This window comes from Falco naumanni, chromosome 13 (assembly GCF_017639655.2).
Source record: "Falco naumanni isolate bFalNau1 chromosome 13, bFalNau1.pat, whole genome shotgun sequence".
NCBI lineage: Eukaryota > Metazoa > Chordata > Aves > Falconiformes > Falconidae > Falco > Falco naumanni.
In genome coordinates this window covers 2,856,976-2,866,222 of record NC_054066.1, presented here as the reverse complement: position 1 = coordinate 2,866,222, position 9,247 = coordinate 2,856,976, and positions in this window count along the sequence as shown.

Below are 9,247 nucleotides of genomic sequence, written 5' to 3'. Positions count from 1 at the left end.
CTGTTGGAAACAGCAAAAATTGTTATTAGACTCCTTCCTCGAGCAGCTGACCAAAAATCACATTAAGCTTTTCGTTCTGCTTGCATAGTTTCAGGAAGCTGAGTGCTGAACGGCACGATGCTGTGGGTCTGGTGAGATGCACAATGCTTTGTTTGGGGAAGGAAAAAATTGTTTTGATAAAGAAATGGGAAAAAAAGAGGAGGGGAGCGCAGTCAGTGGCACAGCACGTGGGCCTGAGCATTGCAGCCAGAGCCAAAGGGTTAAAACAACCCAAGAAGCCTAAGGGGGGTCCCTCAGGATAGCTCCCAAGCAGGCTCAAGTAATGAATTTTCACTTCTGTACTTTCATTATCATTGTTCTTAGCTGGAGATTTACCATTTGTCCCCCTTAGCTCTGCGGCACATTATTCGTGTCATTGAGACAGTTGCAAGGACAGTGCTGTTCACTCAGCTTCCCTACTGGAAATGCGATGGACTCAATTCCTGCGGGCTCCTGCTAAGCCTGAGCTTCAGGCAGGGGTGGAAAAGTGTGCACGGACTGTTACCCCAGGAATGATGCTCCGCTTTGCCTTCTCTCTCCTGCCAGCTCCTTCAGATTGCCCAGAGAAGTCCCACATTACCATAGTGCTGAAACAGCCACTGTGCTCAGCGCAGCCTGTAATTTGGTTCTTTCGAAGATGAGCTGGTGACTACCAGCCGCCCTCCCTTCCCTGTTAATCCAGCCCAGCACACATACGAAGATTAAAGGCAAAAGCAGATGTGCTTATGTTTGGTGTAGGCAAACTGGGTGGGAAGGAGTATCAGTTGCTGCATTGCTAGCAAGGGTAGTATTTATTTATTTTTTTTCCTTTCCAGAAATATTTTGTTATGTCATACATAATATCGACATACTCCTAGAGAGGTGAAAGAAGATCAAATTCATAAGTGAGCTGCAACACTGTCAACACTGTACTGGAACACAAGTAGCAAAGCTTTGTGGTATCATAGCACCATTTTCAAATCAAATACTTTTTTAAATCATTCATGCTATTTATTAGTTCCCTGGAAATTAGTGTCACCACTGCGAGTTTGTGTGTCACATCCTGATACAACATCACTTGGATTGTATCCCTCCTGGCTGGTAAGAGCAGAAAGCTATTTTATCTTTCTCAAGATGCCCAGAAAGTGGAAAAGCAGAAGAGGTAAGGCAGTGTCTTCCGTGAACCCCAATGTGCTATACTTCAGCTTGTATTTTTAATACCAGCGCCACCACCTAATGTGCTGCTAGAGCAGGTCCCACAGCTGACTTACTGAGGTCGTCAGCTTTGTCTTCATCTTCGCTTCCACAGCTCCGGCAGAGCCTGCAAGGATAACATGACTGTCAGTTCACAGCAACTGAGCTGCCCCCCTGGAACTGAGTAGTTCTCTGTTGCATCTGTGTTGTGCTTCTTTCACACCATTTATCTCAAAGGGGAGCCACTGGTGACGCGTGTGGGGCAGCATCTTCTGCCTTCTCCCTGCCCCGCGGCTCGGGGCTGCGTTTGGCGCCATGCCTTGCTCTCCTGATTTGTGTTCCTGTCTGCTTTAGGGTTATTCATGCAAAAGAAGACCCAGACTCCTGTGACCGCCCCTGCAGAGCTGAGGAGCTCAGGATCAGTCCCCATGCTGTAAGGGAAAACACTTCACTGAAGAGACATAGCAGCTCCATTGCTCTGGAAGTGTTCCTTAAGTGAGCATCCACAAAGAAGGTGCTGCGTGTGAGGGCTGGCCACGGTGCGCTTGGTGTTTGGAGCTTGTCTCCTTGTGAGTGGTTTGCACCAGCAAAGCCCAGAGTCGTGTGGGTGCCGGTGCCAGCACCCCCCGGTTTGCCGTGGCAGCACACCCGGTCACCGGTGGGCCTGCCGTCGAGTCGAGCTGCCTATGGCCGCTCCCCTGCAAAACAACTGTCAGCGTCTCCTGCTCAGCAGCCAAATGTCAGCAGATTCAGATCGCTGGCGGCGAACACGGGCAGCCAGCTCTTTGCTCTTTCCATCGGTGCTGGGTCAGATGACCGACCCCCCCCTGAGTATTATTATCATTATTTATTTGTATCGTGGCAGTGCCTAGGAACATCCCCCGCCACGGCCCAGGAGCCTTTCATGCAGCACAGGTCCTGACATGCATCACGGGCAGAGTAAATACTGAATGTCGTTGCAATAACACTGCTTCCCCACCATCCCCATCCTGCCACTTCCATGCCAGCCTGGTGGGAGCATCCGGCTGTCACCGTTAATTCCTTCCCTGATTCTGGTTAATTCAATGAACCAAAATGGTGGGGAACCGCCCGCTCCTCGGGCCGCGCTGTAGAGCAGCCTGGGAGCACCGTGCAGCTTTGGTGGGCAGCAGCTTTGGTGGGCAGCACGGCCCCTTCGATGCTGACCCGCAGCGGGATGCAAGGCGGGGAGCATCTCCAGAAAGCAGGGCTGTGCAAACGGGCTGGTTTGGTTAAAGCAGCAGGTCTCCAATTAAGCATAGAGGGAAGGAACCGTTTCCCTGGGTTTTGCTTCGCCAGACCAGCTGTCTCAATTAACTGGCTCCCCTTACAGTGTTTTTCGACTGTACAGGGATGAGCTAAGGACACATGAACGTAACGTGATCCAGGAAGATTCCCCGAGTGCCAGGAAGTTGGAGCGCTGCTGTTGCCTCTCCTCTTTATGGACGTGCGCAGCCCGACCATGGCGGAGCACAGGAGAGCTGAGGGCTCTCACGTGTCCATGCCTGTATGAATGCTGTGGTGTCTCCCCAACCAACGCATCGCCAAGGCCCTGTTGTGCCGGTACCACGGGGGCTCTCATGCAACTGCCTGGATCAGCTATTGCTCTTGGCAAAAAACTCCCCCCAGTTTGCTGGTGACAGTGCAAAACCTCCAGTTTGTGGGGGAAACACCCGAGTGATGCACACAGCTGATCTCTGCACATGGCTTCTCTCCTGCCTAAGGCTCCCTGCAGCCAGGCTGCAAGACCTGGGTCCCCAGCCTGTGTCCCCAGCCCCACGGGGACGATGGCTTGTGGCTGTGCCCAGGCTCCCCGCTAGCTCCTGACCCCTTCAAGGGATGCTAGTCAGGTGCAGGTTGTGCTTTCTGCCCCTGCTATCGCTCCCTCTCTGCCTGCTCCTCCTGCAGCCCTGGCCATGCGCCCCGCTTTGCTGTTTTCTGCCCTTTGTGCCCTTAGGGACCAACAGTGGCAGCAGGTGCCTCCTGGGACCTCTGGGCAGCCGCGGCAGCAGCACGAAGCTGCACCAGCAACCACCAGCAAGAGCAGGTAATTACTGGGTGGTAACAAGACTTCTGAGGTTTGCCTGGGGTCCTGCCATCCCTCTGCCATTCAGCGCTGCTCGGGGCATCTCCCTGCCGCCTTCTGCCCACAGCCACCCCAAGGCTGTTGCTCGTGCTCAAGCAGGAGCAGTATCATCCGTGGCAGATGGACATTACAGGGCATCACTAGCCGGTGATTTCTGGGACCATTCAGTGTTAACCCCTGCGATGCCAGCAACTGCTCTGGCTTTGCCCCTGGCTGTGCGGTGTCCTGCGCAGCCCCGCAGGTGTGCGGGAGGCCCAGGTGGCACGGTGAACATCATGTGAGGCAAGGAGCCGGGGGTGACAGCGGCCCGGGGCCAAGTCGTTATGACCATCTGCTCCGCACTGTGCCAGGCTGATGGCTGCTATAAAGAGCGTGCGTGCCGCAGAGCGCTGGGGATCTGGCAGTAACAGGAGCTGAAGGACTTCAGAGAGGAGCTGACTCTGTCTTTTCAGCTCTGCCTTATGTATATTTATCTGTATGTACAAATAGAGTGCGCTGGCTGAGATGGTTGGGTGTTGCCAAGCTGTGCCGGGCTGTGCTGAGCTGCCTTCCAGCGTCCCAACGCCTTCGGCTCCATCCAGCCTTGGTGCGCTGCGGAGCAGCCCAGAGGCTTGCGGAGCAGCAGCCAGCGAGGTGGAAACCTGGGGCTGCTGAATGTGGGCAGCAGGATTTCATGGTTTTCTGTGCCTGTTTGCAATCCGGAGAAGGGAATGCCGGGGGTCCCTGCCTGCTCATGGCAGCAGGTAAAGCCAAGGGCCAGGAGCTGTGAGGGACATTGTGATGGTGAGAAAGATGGGGGAGAGCAGGAGCAGACCCTGTCCTCTTGGTTATGGGAGCAGCAGCGAGCGCCTTGGTCAGGAATGGGACTTTTATCTAAAACACACACCTTGGCAGTGCAGAAGAAAGGCAGGAAAGGGCTTTCACTCAGTGCTACAGAGCAGCTGTCAAACACCTGACTCTACATTTTGATTTCAGCCAACAAAATTAATGCACTCCAATGCAAGGCTTTCTCTGAACTTGGTTTTGATTTTTCAGGGGAATATGTTATCAAAGGCAGAAACGTGGTGAAAGGAATGAATAATGACTGCTTGGGTATTGTGCACCCAGGGACATGGTGTGGCACGGGGCTGTGCTTTGGGACCTCGGTATTAGGGAATTTTCTAATATTCTGTCTTTGATTCTGAGTCCACTCCTTTCCTTGTAACTTGTAAAATGCTTAAGGCCACTCCTAGCTCAGTGGAAAGAGATTTACTTTTGTCAGTTAACTTGGACAAACTTCAGAACCTGCTTGTTGCTGGTTTGGGTCAGACTGAGCTTCAAAGGGAGATTAATTTCAGCTGAGCTTTACAACCTTTCATGAATTTGCTTAATACCAAGGATTATCAGGCTGCGTCAACACTGGAAAGAACTTTCGCACTTATGATAACTGAATTTAGGGGACCAGAAATGTAAATGTGGGAAGAAATGGGTGATGGTGGCTCCCTGCAATGTTCCCTAAACCTAACAAGGTATTAAATTTCCATCCCAAAAGCACAAAGAGAGTCAGAGAAAAAGAAACCTGAATCTAGTTGACTTAAAGGTCATGAGACTTAGTGTCAGGATATTTGAGGGTCTCATGATTTTTTAAATGTTAATACTGCAAGCCCTGCGTTGGGAAATTCACTACCACCAGTCATCAACTATGACTTGAAGACTCAGGTTGTTTCTGATCTGCTTTAGTGGAGGTTTGATGACAGACTTATTAAGTTACCTATAGGAAAGGTCTTCTATAGAAGGCCCATGAGGAAGTATGAAACTGGGGAATTTTTTTTTTCTTAATTCCTGTAACATTTCTGCTGTTTGCTGACCAGCCTAAAAATCGTTCAGTTTTTATTTTTAGGATTTTGGCAGCTAAAGTCACCATTGCACTCTGTTTTTTGTCCTCAAGGATCTCAGCACACCTTAAAAAGGTCATCTGAGCTCCTGCCTGTGTCTTGGAGAGCAAGGACCGAGGTCTGGGGGTGAAGCCTCTCATGAACCTGCTGCAAAGCTGAGGTTAGAGGAACATTTCTCATTAGTCCTTGATTTTCTAAGCCTGCCTCTTTTCTCCTTTCCCCAGCCCTGAATTTTACCTACATGCCATCCTGAAGCTGTTGTTTGAAAATTGCATATTTGGTTTATATATAATGCTCAACAAGTGCACAGGGCAGCTCTTAAAAGGTTAAGTTCATATAAATACATAACGCATATGTATAAAATATATCCTCTTAGAGTAAATTCTGAACCACTGTAAAACATGGGAAGGTTTTCTTAGGGTAACCCATTTGAGTGGCAGGTCAGAGGATCTCTGGACACGCTCTATGTTGATTTATAAGCTTTTCTGGCTGTGTATTGCCAGCAAGAAGTCAGAAAGGAGTGGAAATTGTTGGTGCTCAAATTGTGCCCTGGGCTACCAGACCCCAGCAGCGCTCACATGCTGCAGAGGCTCACGAGCTTCCAGCAAAACTCCTGCCCTGGTTATATCACATATTGTGTTGCTTAAAGCCATGAAAGATGGTTACAGGGCCATCAAGAAAAGTTGTAACTCATTGTGCTGGTGATATCAGAGCCATTGTCTGTTTTAATTCTGACCCCATCAAGAAGTATTGACTGTGCTTTACAATAAAGGCCCAAGATACAGTAATTCTGCAGGATTTTGGCTCATAGAAACATAATTTTTTGGTTTTCCCAGGCGTATTTTCGAATGAGACTTACAAACCGGCAGCATTAATTCTGCTGCAGTGCTGGCGCAATGTGGGGGAACCCAAGAGGCAGCCGGGCGGAGAGGCGCCAGGCACAGCTGCCGGAGCGGTGGCCGTGCTGGCCATGCGCAGCTGCCGGCGGTGCAGCACCTCTGTGCCAGTGGGAGCTTGCTGCCTTTAAGTGGTTTCATACAGACACGTGTGCATATGTGCGTACGTGTAGGTGCAAACATGCTCCATCGTTGTATTATTGCAGTTTTTTGCAGTTCTTATTTTGTGCTGTGCGTTGTTCTTTGACTTGCGAAGCATGAAGCTTCATGTGGAGCATCTTACCCTCCCTCCCTGGCCTCATCAGCCTCATAGCAGTGATACAGCTCAACCCCCTGCTCCGAAAGCCACGGCTCTCCAGCTGCTGGCGCACTTGGGGCATCCCACACGGGGAGGATGCTGATGCTGTGCTGTGGCTGCCCACCATGCAGCACCATGGGGCTGAAACAGGCTCCGGGGGCAGGCGTGGGTGTCCCCTGCCATGAATCTCTGGTCCTTCCTTGAGCCCTCTCCCATCTCTGCCCTGCCTGAGGATGGTCCCAGCATGCACCAGCCAGTCACGCAGCGGGCAACGTGGGCCGTGCCTCGGGCTGCTCCACCATCCTGGCCCTGAATGTGGAGGTGATACTTCTCCCCTGCAACTGCTCGTGATGCTTCCACACAGCTGGGGGCACAAACCCCCAGCAGCAAATTGTCCCCTCAGCAGCTCTTCACCGGGGCTGCTTGCTCTTATGACAGACGGTTGTTCTCCCACCCAGAATTGCTCAGTGTGTAAAAGAAAAGGAGGTGAAATACAATTACAGCGTCAAGAGAAGGGCTGTGATTCATGGCACTGATGACATCACAGGGCCAATGACATCACAGGGCTGGATGCTGCCTGATTAACTGCCTTTTCAGCAGAAATTACTGAGGATATCAGTTAGCTGGGAAAAGGCATCCTCAGTAACTCAGTTACTTAGAAACAAATACAGATGATTAAATGTTGCCATATATTAATTAATTAGATGAGGTGAATTCTTGTTCTGCTCTTAAATATAGAGGGGCAGGTGCTCAGCTGGTGTAAACACATCTGTCTCAGAGTAAATTAATCCCCATAAGTCAGGGGAGCTGTGGTATTTACACCAGTGTTTTACTAACCTTGAAGGCATACGTGCAGCCGGGAAGCCTCTCGGTGATTGCCCACATTATGCTTGGTGCCTGCCAGTCCCTTACCACCACAAACACCTAATTAATTCCCATGCTTTTAAGGAAATGAAGCCATACAGAAATATGCCACCAGTAACAAATTACACGGTACTGATGTCACCAATTAATGCTTCAGGAAATAATACTATATTTCAGATGCTGAATGTGGGTTTGTTTTTTCCCCTCCTAAATTAATATGTCACCGTACAATAAAACAAGGCTGCTGTCCTCCCTGGAAGTTGCTACATTAACATTCAGATGTTGTCCAAAGTGCTAGAAGGGGAAAAAATATAAGGGGCACGGGTCTTTATTTTTTTTCCCCTCTTGTTTTCATAATGTGTGAGACCAAACAGCCAAATAAGCATGTAATTCTGCTGTACCACTTGGGGACTGTGGTGGTTGTCCCAGTGCTCCCAGCCTCCACCAGCATACCTCCCATCCCAATGCTCCCATCTCTCCCTTCTGGGGAGCCTGTATATCCTGCAATATTTTCTAAAACCCGGTGGCTGCTAACGGCACCGGTCCCTCACACGAGGAGCCTGCTGGGTTTGTTATTACCTCCTTGCCCAGGAGATGCAGAAGCTTCTGATGTTTCCCATGCAGGCGAAGAGGCGAGCAAGACCTCCGGGCTTCTGGGACTCTGTGAAACAGGTTGCAGCTTTGCTTTCCTTAGAGTAAATAGGGTGAGTTACGGCAAAAGGAGGAAATGAGATGAAGTATGTACTCTCGCCGGGGCTGGTCTTTGTACCCGCGAGCCTGAGTCACAGTGGCAGTACCATTTACTCGAGCTCGCAGAGGAGAAGGTCCTTTTACCTGGCTGGGTGTGGTACAAACGCACTGGCTGAGATGGTTTGGGCTTTTTGCTGAAAGCACGTGTGAATGCATTGGGAAATGCCGATGCGTGCAGGTGCTGTAGAGCACAGAGAGGCATCAGGGAAACAAGCTGGGGCTGGTTACCTGCTCCTTCCCAACTGGCCCTGGAAGGTGCAGGAATGAAAAGCAAAAGGGAAAGCAGGTTTGCTGGGTGGTGGCACCTGCAGTTATGCAGGGAGGAAGTGTTTACCAATGTAGGCTGTGGCTGCCTTTAAAGCACTCTCGGGTTATCACCAGGGTGCTCCATGTAAACACCCCAGAACTGCTCCTCCAGGAACACTGACAGGATTAAAAAACAAATTAATCTCACTTCAATCAGACAACAGAGACTGGAAGCAACATCACTTTAGCAGGGCTGGTGTGCAGAGGCTAGCTCATCTCTGTTTGCAAGGATTAGCTCAAAAATAGCCAGGCTATCATTGTTGATATTTTTATTCATTTCTGTATTGTTTAGAAACTCTTTAAGGGTATGATTAAGAAAAAGCAGCATCTTGAGACGTTTGCAGCTCCCCCTGGTTTGCAGCGTGGCTCTGATCACTGCCTGGTCGTGGTCAGCATACAAGTAGCTGAGTGGCTGCTGGCATCGTTCTTGTGGGGTCATCAGAAATGGTCTCCAGGCCATCAGCCAGGGAAACGTCTCATGCTAGGGAACAAATGAGGCCTAGAACAGAAATTGGGTGTCCAATTAATCAGCAGGAGGGGAAAGCTGGCTGGGTACCACAGCCCTTTAGATCCCGCATCTACAGCTCCCAGGTGGTGTGGGCAATGCTGCAGATGAAGGCAGGTTGCATCTCAGTATGTTGGGCATGTCAGCACGTGCTGCTGGACCAAATGCAGAAGAGCTCAGCTGGACAAATGTGAAATTAAGCCTCTTTCTGATCTAACAAGATAGGTCTGAGAGCAAAGGCAACCACTTTACAATGCGTTCTAAAGACTGGAGCCGTGTAGTAGCTCCTTGAGTCAGAAATGGTAGAGCTTCCCCCTGCTCTCTCCAGTCTTAATGATCTGTCTTGCCAAGACATAAAGTTAGTTAAAAAGAGGTTTTTTTCAAATACCACAGACTGTCACCCAGAGAGGACATCCCTCAGTCGGGTGTATTCTCAGT